The sequence below is a fragment of the Siniperca chuatsi genome, linkage group LG10 (assembly GCF_020085105.1).
Source record: "Siniperca chuatsi isolate FFG_IHB_CAS linkage group LG10, ASM2008510v1, whole genome shotgun sequence".
In the NCBI taxonomy this organism is placed as follows: Eukaryota; Metazoa; Chordata; class Actinopteri; order Centrarchiformes; family Sinipercidae; genus Siniperca; species Siniperca chuatsi.
Window position 1 is genome coordinate 1,394,891 of NC_058051.1, and position 14,039 is coordinate 1,408,929.

Here is a 14,039-nt window from a genome sequence, read left to right on the forward strand (position 1 = left end):
GCTGGGGGCATAGGCTACAAGGCAGGAATGGAGTCACAGCTGTGAGGGGAGGGTCAACTACCCCCTCCACATCCTCTTCTCTTCAATCTCATAGCCTCAATACGCAGTCAATCATCCAACAGACCATATCTCCTTCTTACAGGAGGAGACAGGGTCACTGAGTCAGGGCTCCAGTTCTGAATGCTGTTTTAGGACCTTTCTTACTCTGTCCTCTCTTCACAACGTACAAGTCTTTTGCTTTTTACCAAAGACTTCAGCTGAGAGAAACACTCAAGCTTAAGCTCCTTTTGGAAGGCTTTGTCGAATTTGCCTGCGTTGGATCAATAAAGTATATCTCGTCTTGTCTTTATACTTGGTGTCCTTTTGATGAATAAAAATCATCTGTTGGTTGTATCAGCAAATGCAGCAATAAGGATCAGGTTACGCTAGAAAATATCTAGTTCAAATGACGACTTGTCCAACCACGTCGGAAGACAAAAGTGTTAGCGGCGGGGAAGAGCTGGTCGTCAGAGAGTGGGTGGAGACATGATGATCGTTTTAAATATGGGAATAACAGTGCACATGTTCAGACATTCAAAGTGTTGCACTTGTTTGTACACATGAAAAATGACAAATGGAGTGTGTGAATATCTGATTGTCAGTTTCGGAAAGTTGAAATTCTCGGACGCAGCCCCCCAATTCCGACGTAAGAAAAGTGTGGGGGGAGGGGATTTCTGAAGCCGCTCAACCAGCCCACAAGAGATTCAGGTGAAGCATACTGGCGCCTTAAGACTGCAGCATAAAACAGAAACCCAACTCAAAAACCACAGGTTACCTCGGTAACATGATTTTTGACATGAACTGTACTTACAAAGTTAATATCTGAAAATCTGGAAGCACTGAGTCCAACAATCCCCAGACACCCCACCCCCCACCTGCAGTTTTACCAGAATATACTACTGCTAGCGTAGCTAAATAGAGGACAAGCCTTTTGACTGTCATAATCAAACATTCCTACATCATCCATTCAAAGACGGTTCAAAGACGCATTTGGTTGTGTATGACTTGCAGTGTTTCTGTATTTGTAGTTGTCAAACTGGCCAATATTTTTCTAATCAGTTTTTGTTTTTTAATGCTGCTCTTGTGTTGTCACAAAGGTAATGACGTTTTCTTCATTTGCTTGTGTTATGTCCATTTGTGTGTGTTTTCATAAGTTGTGGTGTGTCCAGCTGTCTCAGCCAGTGTACATTTCCCAGTGCATTCAGATTAAGGTGTTTACATCAACCAATCGCTTTATATGTCCCCAGAGGGGACGGCACCTGTACGTGATGCATGATATTCTGATTTGGATCTTTTTCTCATTACAAGTGAAATAAAGTTTTCAGGTACCAAACACTACGGACTGCCAGATGAGTAAAATAGATTTTCCGCTTGTTTTGGCAGTAAGCAGGGAGACCCTTGCTGCCTGCTGGGCTGAGGAACTCTCTAGTGTGAGGGTGCAAAAGGCTGTTGGCCCCAATGGCATCCCTGGCCTGGTTGTTCCAGTCAACTGGCAGATGTCTGCTCTGACATATTCCACCTGTCCTGGCTCAGGCTGTAATCCACACCTGTCTGAAGAACACCACCATTACCCCTCTAGCTGCCCTGTAGCTCTCACACCTGTCAGCCTAAAGTGCTGTGACCCATATCAAGGACTTTGTACCACACTTGATCCACATCAGACTGCCCGCGCCTCAGTAGATCTAAAGAAGATTCAGAGGGAAAAGCTCGACCTATGTAAGGAATGTTGTTTGTTAACTTCCTCTTAACATTTGATACCATTGCTTCCACTGTCCAAAGTCAAATGCAGAAGCTTGAGCATTCTGGTACTGTGCACCTGCAACTGGATCTTCAGCCTTGTGTTGGACGGGCCCCAGGCAGTGAGAACTGGAAGTCACACTTGTTCCACTCACACCAAGAACACAGGGCCCCCGCAGGGCAGCGTGCCCAATCCTCTGCTGCTCGACTCCCTCGTTTCTTATGAATGGATGGCCATGCACACCTCACATGCGTGGGTGATACATGCTTGTGACGACACAGTAGTAGGACTGCTCGCTGAAAACGATGAATCAGCCTGCTGGGAGGAGGTGAAGAATTTGGTGGCATGTGGTGTGAAGAAAACTCTCTCTCCCTTAATGTCAGGAAAACTGAAGAGCTGATTGTCGGGGGGGGGGGGGGCTAGTCGAGGTGAAACTGCAAAAGTCAAAGCAGTTCAATATTTAAACTTGCTCAAGACACTAAGCAACAATGGTCCGTCCACCGTTCATTCTCACCTTCAGCTACCAATAAACAGTAAAGAACCCTGCCAATAGAGTATTACTCTCCTCCCATTTTCCTCATTACTGTGTCCAGAAAATCTAAATTTAGGCAATTTAGGCAAAAGGGAGGAAGCCAGGGTGAAGGTAGAGCTGAGATGACCTTACTGTGATATAGCCTGAGACGCTCGTCAATTACGCACACACACTCCTAAAAATTCGGATTGGTTGGTTGTTTCTACAACTGGGGAAATTACTTGTCATTGAGCACAGACCTATTTGAATCATGAACAAATCAGAGATGTGGGCGGTGATTCAGATGTCTGAGGGATGCCCCCTGAAACCTGGTCCTGAATTGGAACCAGTTCTTAACTTGACTTAGAACCCTTTTATCGGTACTTGATGAATCCAGGGAGTGAGATTAGCAGAGCGGGAAATATGGCTGTGGTGTAATTTATTATTGTGCATGCAGCCTCCTCCTCCTCTCTTTCTCTGCTCGGCTCCCTGTGTCGTGTTTGACCGAGGGCAGGGCTCAGCTCCTCCACCACACACACACACACACACACACACACACACACACAGAGCAGACAGCAGAGCAAAGGGGACCACAGCGTAGAGAGAGGAAGATAACGTACTTGAGTTAACGACAACTATCCTCGTTACTCTAAGTGCAATAAAAAGTAAAAAGCCAATCAAAGTAAATGATCTAAACACCTATTCAACAAGGAGACTTTTGCAGGAAAGCGATACTTTCAACCACTTTGCCACAGTCTGCCAATCCAGCACCGGTATGTTTCAGGGTTCTTCATTCTTTTCAGACTTCGCTCAGTGTTGATGTCCAGAATATTATTTATTTTATTTAGATTTGTTTATAGGGAGATACAGAGTTTATAGTGACTTTGCTGATGTCGATCTAGAATCAATATTTTGTCAAGTAATTATATTGTTGTTGTTTTTTTTTTTTTTTTGCCCAGTGATTAAAAAAGCACTAAGAGTATCAATAAAGTACCGGACCAATAAGCAGTGTCGATAAGAGTAGCAGTTTCAATCAAATCCTAACGATAGCCATCCCTAGATGTCTGGAGCCAGACTTGTAGTTTGTAGTGTTCTTGTGTTGGATTGCGTTGACCCCCCTGCCCATCCCTTGTGGAGGGATACTATGTCATGAACGCCTGACAGTACATGCACAGATTTGTATATTCTGTGTGCATGTTACTTAATCACGGATTTTCACTTGGAAGCTGCACACCTCAGGTAGTGTTACACAAAAAGCCTACAAAGAAAAATGTGTTTAAACACTGTATACTTCCAATTTTGGCAAAAGTTTGAGCACCAAACTGATTGACTACATATGTACAGTATATACAACAGTTACGTTTGGAGGGGGGTGTAATTACATACATTATGTTTTTATTTTAGGACATCTTTTCATTTGTTGTCAGTAAGTAAGATTTGTGCTTTTTTTATTTGTGATAAGCAATTGAATTAAACAATTGAATGTCCATCTGACTGGTTCCGTCTGCTCTTCAAAAATAGCGTTGCTGCTGCTGGCCACTTGAGGATGCTGGTGCCCAAACAGTAGCTGTGCCTCTAATGCCTGCTTCCTTTTTTCTCTAATTTTTTTGGCCCCTCCTTTACTTTTTGACATTTTCTTGTCCATCGTTCTTGTTGGCCATCTCACTGCTGTGCGCTGCTTTTGCAGAATGTTAACGCTCTATGGGCAGAGCATGCGCACCAGAGACAGAGCCGGATAACTTCCGGTTTATCCCTATGCTAACTTAAAATAATTAAATCGTATGGCTCTTCTAGACTTTCCACATGTTATTGGGCTGAATGGATCAAATTCTGAGTCATTTGCAGAGTTGTGACGCTCAAACCAGTTTATCCAGGAGGCTACGACGGAGCCTATGACGTAAGCACAAGTTTAACGAACTTGGTTGTGACTGAGCCCACTCCCAGAACACGCACACAGCACGCTCTCAAGCACCCCCGAATGAGAGGGCCAGTAAAGAGACAGACAGGGCTGGACGGCCGGTAAAAACTTTCTGGATTTTATGTGGCCAGTACACCACTGGGCCAGTCTCAAAGATGGTTAAATGACTGAATGATTTATAGCCCTTCCAACATGGCAGCCCAGTTTACAATGCCTTTAAAAACTCCAGTGACAGTGTCCTTACTCAGCTTTTCAGAGCGAAATGTTCTTGGTATGAACAGTAAAACCAGTCTGGCTTGCATGATCACTTGGGAACATCTGGTATGTGTTTTGATTAAAACAAGGCACCAGCAATCCAGGGCGGTGTTCCCTCATGTATTCATTACTCATTCATACAGCTGAATTTTTTTATTTTTGAATAAACAGGTGCTTTTTTTCACTTTTTTTCTTATTTTCATGTGCTGAGAAGTAGCACTGTATACAGTGCATGTGTTCAGAGGTGACTAATGTACTGAGTCACAAGCCTGGAGCTCTAATTGAAACAATTCCAGGAAGAATAATGTGTGGCGTATGGAGTCAGGTCGACGCGACCAGGTGGAATATTATCCAGGCCAGCCACAGTTTATTGCTTCTCTATGGTGACAGCACATGTGCTAATCACAAAAACATGCAGGAGTGGCAGCCTGTGAAGGCCTGAGATGATCTGCTAAAGCAACGTTTAGAGACTCAATTCACTCGAGGTTTTAGTGAAAAAGTTGGAGAGGGTCATTATCGTAATGATCCACTGATTTAGACCATTTTGCTCACGTCCTGCAGTCTTGAGTGTGCCTCTGGATGGGTTACCATTAGATCGGTGTGATTATTTTGGCCTTTATTCAACCTCTCTCTTCGGTGTTAAGTTTTGAAATGTTTCTTCACTGCTGCTCCTAGACATCACTTCAATCAAAACAATGCGGTCAGTATTGTGACGTCTTTTTTCTGCGGGTTTTCTGTTAGTGAGTGTTGTGTGGGTGGGGCTGCTACCTTGTCTGTTTAGCACTGTTATCACCCCCAATAAAGTCAACATGCAACCTCCTACTGTTGTGATGTGTGCAAAACCAGATATGGTCTACAGTGTTTGGTATGTACCACGTCTGTAATGGTACTTTACATGAAATTATATAATATTATATTCATTAGGGAGACGCCTTTGTCCACAGCAACTTATGAACAACATTCAAACTCAAAAGGAAGAGTTAGATGTCACCATGCTTAGGTTTTGCCAGGGAGCCAGTGTAGTGAAAGGAGAAGAGGAGTGGTGTGGGAGACATTTGGGAGGTAGTAGTCTAACTGAAGGGAACACCAGCTTTGTCTTGTCCAGGTTGAGCATTAGGTGGCGCCTTAACATCCACTCCAAGATAAGTGCCAGGCAAGCAGTGGTGCATGCCTCCACCTGAGTGTCAGCCTGGTAGTGATGCTAGAAGCCATGTGAGTGTATGACAGCACCAAGGCTATCTCAGTTAAGTGTCTTGAGACTGTCACCTTCTCCCGCCTACTCAACTTTCATATACTATCAAACAAACTCTCAGCGACTGAAATGGAAGCATTACAACCTTAAACAATATTATGAACTATACTGAGGCAAGACTCAAACTTTGAACTATGAAAGTTGTAAAGGAACACTTCTTCATCACCAACATTTCCAACTTGTGCAACTTCTGATGTAGGAGCAGAGCCCCCCACTGGCAGCACTGAAATGAACCCCCTTCGATTTGAGTAGGTCATGTTTTTATCACATCACACCTGCTTGACATTTAAAATTTCTCCCAGCTGTTTGGTGTTGGAGTCACAAGCGTGTTTTGATGTGTCAAGGACTTCTTCACAGCTATTGTTAAGGCACTGATGCCATTATTTTACTGTGGATTGTATTACTAACTAGATGTAACAAATTGATTGGTCATGCAAGCTTACCCCCAGGCTTTGGAAGTTTCCTAATCACATTAAATCAAATAAAAGCTTTTCTCTTACTAAGCTAATTTCTCCAAAATGTTCTTCTAGTTTTCTCTGTTTAAGAAGGCAAAATGCAATGTTCAGCTACTCAGACAAACCTTTTGCAGGATACGCTGCAACTTCTCATTCAGCATCTTCTCATTTGTATTTATTTCGTATCCAACATGTCGTTTTGAGCTCAGTAGATCTGTTGACTTATGCAGACTTTAAACTTCATTTTCATTTACAATTTAATAATAAATTAAAGTCATTATGACGGTAAAAGGAGGAACATTTTCAGTTGATCATTAGTCCCACCCCCACCTCTCCGGCGCCACAGCTCTGAATGGCAGACATTACAGGCCTGAAAACTAATTCATGAGAATCCTTGGGGGGGAAAAATCATGTCCTGTGATGGTGGCTGCTGGTTTTCGCCACGTGAAACTAAGCTCTGAAGTGTGTGTGATGTTTCATTGGCCCGCACATGCTGCCCAGCAACAGACAAGGCGACTAACTGAATCACGGTGAAGACCATCTGGGGAACCGAATGTGTCATGCTGTGCCAAGCTGCAGAAAAATAACTCATCATCACGCTGCCCTCAGAGGAAGACAGAAGGCAGAGGAAAGCAGCGGCAGCCCGGCCATCAAGGTTCACAATGCCTCATTATTATGTTGACAACCTGGGACGGGCGAATCACCACCTGCCCTTGCATTGTCTACATGCTGGGGTTCGGTCGGCACAGCTGTCTGGCACACTGTCTGTTTTTGTGTCAAAGTCGAATCCAATTTATTTGGCTTTGCAGTTGCATCCTAAATCTCCCAGCATTCAAAACTAGGTCCAGCAGAGTCAGGGTGGAGCACACTTGCATCTGATTGGTTGGCAGGTGTCATTTAAAAGTGTTTAGCAGGACACCTCACACATATTTCCAGTTAACAGTTTAATCCGCCTATATTAGACTGCATGTAACCAAAGCAACAATACAAATAATTCTAGCTAATAAACTTTGGAAAAGTTTCAAACAAGATCTAGTGAGAAGAAAGGCCCATTACTGCTACAGCTGATGAGAAAAATATGATGTAGTACACAGGTATGAGTGGTATTTCAAATTATGCATTAATCAGTAATTGCATCAGTGCTGTATGTATAGGAAATATATTTATTTGAAATGTACATTTTCAACAGTCTACAAACAATCTTCAGGATGTAATCAAGTAATTAATTTCTGACAGAGAATGAGGCATGCTTTGGGAAGTTAACCTGTCGTCAATTTGAAATGCTTTATTTTGGCCAAAGGTTAAGGTGGCAACTGATCTCTTGAAATTCCTCGTCTTATGATGTAAATGTTTAAAGAAAAACGGCTCACAAATATATAGTTTCATTTTTTAAAAAGGGCTCAGTAATTTCTCAAAACAGCTGGACACTGTAGTTTTTAACAGATGTTACCCAAACAGCAGGAAATAGTGCATCTATTGTGGACTATTTTCTGCGGCGGATTAATCCACAGTTTGTGCTCTAGTCCTCCAACAGCAGGACAGTGTATGTGGGATTGTGTTGAAATAAATGACTGTGTGTGTGTTCATAATGATAATGACTGTGATGTTGAGTCAAAGTCATGCCTGCACAGTCAGAAACCTAGGAAATGTTGACGATGACATGAGCAATGTATGGAATTAACAAAGTAAAATATCACAAAGTCATGGCTATGAAAAGGTCAAAGTCCTTAAGATGTCAGTGGATGTCTGGCAGAGGGCACCACGATGTCCAGAAACAGCCCAAAGAGTTGTCTTGAGGGAGTAATGATTAGTTTCAATGACATGATCAGCGTCACGTGATCTAAATGCTGTTTCAGAGGCTTTTCTGTCAGGAATACTTCTGGCAGAACAATGTTGTCATTTTGTAGAATTTCTTTGGCATGAAAATGGTCAAACTGAACATGGGAAGAAAATATCGTCCATCAGCAGCTTCAGTCCACTCATTACTGCTGGAAGCCAAGCACGAGTGTGCGTCTGTGTGCGCAGTGAAGGCGTGTGATTCAGCCAGACATGCCTGGCATACCGGCTGTGTCTTTCTCGGCGTGACGGGATATTTTGTCATCCTGCAGTCTGGACCTCATTCTGTACTGCCTCAGAGTGATGGAGTCTCGCTGCAGTCCAGATTGACATGACTCACAGCCCAGCAGGCAGCCTGTTCCCTGACCAGTTTGTCTGCTGCGGTGTCATCTCCCACTGACTAACAGCACTTAGAGAGGATGGGTGGTCAGAGAGAATCACAGCACTGCGCTCATCACCTGCTGCAGCCTCTGTATACTCAGTTACAGTCGCTTAACATGGGTGAGCATAAAAATAATAAAATCCTGCACGGTTGCAGTTATTTCTCATGACCTGTTTACTGTAGTATTTTACATTACTTTTATCAAAATATGAGATTAGTGCTTCTTGTGTTTCAAATATTTTAAAATATGATTCATATTCATTCCTGACGAGAGAGAGCCTTTTTGAAATCAACCTTTACTTCCATCTTACCGACAGCAGGTGGATATGTTATGCATGTAGCCATCGGTTTAAATCCATTATATTTAACTTTGTCTCCTTTGTGTGTTCCTTCTGTGTAATTATATACAGCGCTGTGAGGAGCAAAGCAGCAGAGGCTGTGCGCAGTGTGTTTAACTATAAGACTTTTTATGTCTTTGACCATGTGGAAATCTTTTGCTCTCACATTGCAGAGTATCCTGTTAGATGCCATTGACCGAACTGTTAATCTTTATTCTGTGTTTGTTTCCCCATTAGCTTCCACAGAGTGACCGTTAGTCTTCCTGGAGTCCACACAAAAACAACAGTTTAAATCCAACAGTATCGCTAAAACAAGAAAAGGAAACACAAGCCAAACATAAAGATAGGAAAATTAATGAAATAACTACATATGAACAGGTAGACAATAGAAACTTACAATGAAAACAAAATAAAAACAATCACAAATGTTCCACAACAGTAGTAACTAAAAGTAACATGTACGTGAGAGTCATCACGTTTTGTTTTAGTGACTTTTGGAAAGAAAATCTACTTTTGACGTGTCTGATGTTGGTGGGTTTGATGTTCCAGACAGAAGAAGCTCTACAAAGAACAGTTCTCATCGTTTGTTCCTGGAAATGAACCCACCAGCTGCCCCGTGTTCACTTGATGTGTATTATACCTCACAAAAAACAGTACATACTAGTTTTTCACAAAAGAAGTGTGGTGTATTATTCCAAATGACATTTTGCATGAATAACAGAAGACTAGATTTTCATTTAGCCATGATAATCGTTTCTGCATCTCACACAGATTAACACATGCAGGGAGAACAATGAAGAACTAATGTGGCTGCTCTGTTCTGTGCAATCTGAAGTTTCTTTTAGATTTAGTTTCTCAGCAGCACTTGACCAAATGACTGGGCACTTCTGACAGAAGAGGTGTCTGAACAACGTCAGAAGAGGGAACGCATGCAGAACATTTCCCATCATGGAAACAGTGTGATCAGTCTGATCAGACCCAGACAGTAAATTATCTATTCACTGTTAATTTAAATGATATGAATAAACATTATTTAACAATATTAAGTTTGATTGCATTACTTAACCGATCTCAGTATATTGTACTATAATGAAGGGATCATTGTTTTCACTAGCATCTTGGAGTTGAACAGACCTAAATGGATACGTCTTTAGCCTGGACCACACACACTCAGCGCTGCAGCACTTTGCCAGCTTCCAATTGGCTAATTCACTCAACTTGTGTGGGCATGATCAGGGCTTGTTGAATGACAAACAAACAAAACAACCGCCACGTTCTCTCCACCATTTTTCACATCGCCGGCCTGTGTCTCACTAAAGGAGCCTGCTCCTCAGCAGTGGACGAGTTATCAAAAACATTCATTTTCTCTGTTTAGAATTATTTCACCGTCACTGGAGGAATACGAACCAGTTGGGCCGCTGACTGTATTCATATCGTGACATTTGGTAAGTTGAGGTGTAGTTGACAATGTGACTAGATGACATTCCACAATTAATATCAACATATTTTATCATACAGTAAGTAGTGTAATTAACACTTTTTGAAACTTGGCTTGTTTTTAAAAAAATTTTGGAAGAAGGAAGAATTTTTTTGTTTTCTATCCGGGCCTGATGACCATCTTGGAGAAGTGAGGTTTCACTTTTAGCCTACTTACTGTGACAAACAAAGGTGGGTACATTTTTCTTGTTGCTGTTGGGGGGGACTGAAGTTATCAGTTAATGTGGAGCGTTTTTGCTAAATGTGTGGTGTACTCTGTATTCTCTGCCTTGCAGAAATCAGCTGCTCTGTCTGACGGAGGCTTCTGGTCATTGTTGGGGAAAGTGCTGCTTCTTTAAGAGCTCTGTGAGTAACTTTATTTTATTATACATTTTAAGCTATTAACGCTGTGATTCTAGCCAGATTGTGCAAACAAATCAAGGTTCACTAGTAAAATGGGGCTTACTTATGTTAACTGGCAATATTACGTCCTTTCTTTCTTGTCTCTCACTCTGTTAGGATACTGATGATGAGATCGCCTTCAAAGACATTCCTGTTGGAGTCTTCTGCCTTCAGGAAGATGTAGTCCGAAACCTGCCTTCTCCCCACCTGAACCCATCAGAAGCAGGGAACATCTTGGGAGAGAATCGATCCAATGTTTTGTCTGTATATGTCAACAAACAATGTGTGTTATTGTTGTCATTTCAAATACAATTTTAATAAATGTTCTGCATTGTGTGTTTATTAGCAAACAAGACATTTTGAGTTTTCTTAACTTAAAGTTATAATCTCGAAGATTTTCATTTAAATAAATGTCTGTTAAGTCACTATAAATCGCCAAATGTGTTAACACAATGGGGATTGAGCCTATGGCCCACTGATGAAAGCCCTTGCATTTGCAGTATTACGAACTGGTTGTCTGTGGTGACATTCCCGAGAAAAATGCTGCAATAAGTTAGTACTAATGCAAACCGAACATTTCCTACTGCTGCGGCTTCATATTAAAAGCATTTAACTGGTGAAACACTCTTATTATGAAGTACTCACAGGAAATGCAATGTGAGATTAGCACTGACCGCTATCGTTTATCAAAATGCGTCTACTGTACAAAACAAGACAACGGTCATTTTCTAAATTTTTTGACAGCGGATCAGTTTGAAATATTGCAGGGAGTAATGGAAGAGTCAGTCGACCACATCTGGTTAGATGGCGTTAACACTTTTCTTTAATATAAATTTCATGATGTAAATTAGTCCCAAATGGTCGACTCTGTGAGCACTGGCCTTGCAAGGTTCAGGATGATTTAAAATTGTAGATGGCGTGTTAAGCCATTTTCAACATATGAAATACAGATTTTCATAAATTTGTTAAGAATGTCAATATTAACACCAGCACTGATGTGTTTCATCACAGTACAGTCACATAATTTAGTTTACAGCTCAAAAAACACATTTAAGTGTGCATTACCCCTTTAAGCATTGCCACTTTAAATATTTGACTCGCGTAGATTCTCTCTCAGCTTCACTAATGTTGGTGAAGCACGGAGTATATTGGCATTGAGACAACGTATGGTAAATAATTTATAAAAATGAAAATAAAAGTGGACCCAAGCAACTCCCTTGTGGAACACCACAAGATATTTTTCCTTTAATAAAAACTGCCATTGAAAAATTCACGCTGTGTTCTGGCAGAGAGGTAACTCTTGGTGAAAAACCATAACATTTAAGCTTGGAACGAAGAATACCATGGTCGATCACATCAAATGCTGCAGTAAAATCCAAGAGAGCAGTCCCAATTAGCTTCCTGTCATCCATATACATACTTCTACTAAAATAATTTAACATTCAATCAAAAGTTATCTTCTCAAGTTTCTAAGTCAGTACATGATACTAAGAGGTGTACAATTGGAGCCAGTAAAACCATTTAAAAAGGTATGAGGCCCCAGACAGTCCCACTGAGTAAGCATCTATTTAAAATATGACATACTGGTTTGGAAAGCAGCATAGCTGCGATTTTAAAACATTAGTCTTACAGGTAAAATGTTGGACTTCACATGTAGCCATTATAGAAATATATATTATCCATTGCCACCTGCAGAGTAGTCTGCACACTTAACTTAATCTCATAATTCTAGGAAAGGTGTTGATGAAAACACATCATCAAGGACGTTAAGTATTTACAAAGACAGGTGACAAAAACCAAGAACCACTCCCATCCCTGAATAATCGAGTCCTCTTGGAAAATTCTGATATAGGTACAGCCATAATTATTTTCTATTTGTACATTTGATGAAATGTTTCCATATGTATATTAATATGAAGTATTATGTGAATTATTTGATAGGACCTTATTTCACAGCTTACAAGTTTATAGCCTGAAATTCACCCGCTGATGAGTCGTGATGAGCTGTTTCTTGATTACCATGAACCTTTATTCTGTTTGGAGTTGGATGGGAGGTGATGATTTTGAGAAGTTTGGCAAGACTGTCTAAAGAAATATCTTTAAGACCAACTGACACTGACGGGGATGCTAAAAGTAAAATGTGAGGAAAAACTGTAAACATGCTGAAATTGTCCTCCAATATGGATACTGGATGTCGCCATGCTGCATGTTGGGTAGAAGCAGGCAGGGAAAGGCTTTCAAAATGTGATGGTCGACCCGTATTAGCTGATGATCACTTGTGGCCAAAGCTGTGGCAAAACTACTTGTGACGTATTAAATGCACTATGGTGTACCGTATATTAAACATGTTAAGTCACTGGATGCCTCTCTATTCACCATTTCTCATTTAATTTTATCTTTGGATAACTTTCAAGTGTTAGCTAAGACACTACATTAACTTTTTGATTTGGATGCATGTGCTTTTCTTGTGCCAAGTGTAAATGGTGTGGAAGCTCCACCTAACCAGCACAAACAAGCACTGTGCCCGACGGGTTTTGGACCGTGACCATTAAGAATGATAAAGGTGTAATTAGTTCCACTCTAACAGGTGCAACAAAACTAACAGGAGAGTGAAAAAAATGCTAATCCAGCACCGTCTGTACACGCCTACACAGTTCTGACTGTACAGCCAGACCGAACGCAGCAAGGCCACCAGGTGCTGCCAATGCCTCCTACAGTCAGCTGCCTGTGGGCGGATCCATTTTGTTAAATGCAGTTTCCTTCTTGCCTCCACGGATGTTGCTGTTTGGTTTCATAAGTGAAACAGGTCAGTGCTGGAACTGTGAACGATAAGAGTTTTACATTAGCAGTAACATGATCAGCTGCAATTTATGTTGACTGTGTTTATAATAAATACATGACACATCTCAGGTGGGATTGGTTAATGAGCCATGATTTTTCTCCATTTCCAGGTAAACCTGGTTCCAGACTTCTAAACCACCACCAAATCACAGGTCTGTCTGCGTCTTCCCAGATATTCCCATAATGCGCGAAAACGTGGCTGGTAGTAGCAACAGGTACATGTGGACCCATGAGGAGACCAAATCATTCCTCTCTCTCCACTCTTCTTCTCTTTGTGGTTTATTGGCGGTTGGCAAACGACGTTTTGTTTCCGGTTCACGACCTCGACTTCTACTGTTTATTACAGCCATGCGTAACGTAGCCTATGCCGCCAACTTCTGACAAAACTTTTGCAACATTTCAAAAGATCGCTTTAAATTCGCTTGACAATTAGATGGAAACACGGCTACTGATGGCTATATACTCCAGTTGGAGAAATGCTGGACCAATCAGAGATTTGTGGGCCAGATTAAGGGGACATCATCTTCCGACATAGCCAGCTAGCTACATCCATGAAAATCAGTATGAATGACAATGATAAATAGAAATGGCAATCC

The 14,039-nt window shown here is 41.4% G+C and overlaps 1 long non-coding RNA gene and 1 other non-coding gene across 4 annotated transcripts; both read left to right on the forward strand.

The window, feature by feature from the left end:
- The first annotated feature begins 200 nt into the window (after positions 1-200).
- LOC122883812 lies at positions 201-312 on the forward strand. Its single transcript, XR_006379729.1, has one exon. It is a non-coding gene; the product is annotated as a U5 spliceosomal RNA (small nuclear RNA).
- A 1,977-nt stretch (positions 313-2,289) lies between these two features.
- On the forward strand, positions 2,290-10,935 carry LOC122883447. Of its 3 annotated transcripts, XR_006379629.1 has the most exons (5): positions 2,290-3,061; positions 10,100-10,169; positions 10,301-10,392; positions 10,497-10,566; positions 10,720-10,935. It is a non-coding gene; the product is annotated as an uncharacterized LOC122883447 (long non-coding RNA). The 3 variants fall into 3 exon arrangements; XR_006379630.1 differs by lacking the exon at positions 2,290-3,061 and having other exon boundaries at positions 3,968-10,169; positions 10,304-10,392; XR_006379628.1 differs by lacking the exon at positions 2,290-3,061 and having other exon boundaries at positions 3,971-10,169.
- Positions 10,936-14,039: the final 3,104 nt, after the last annotated feature.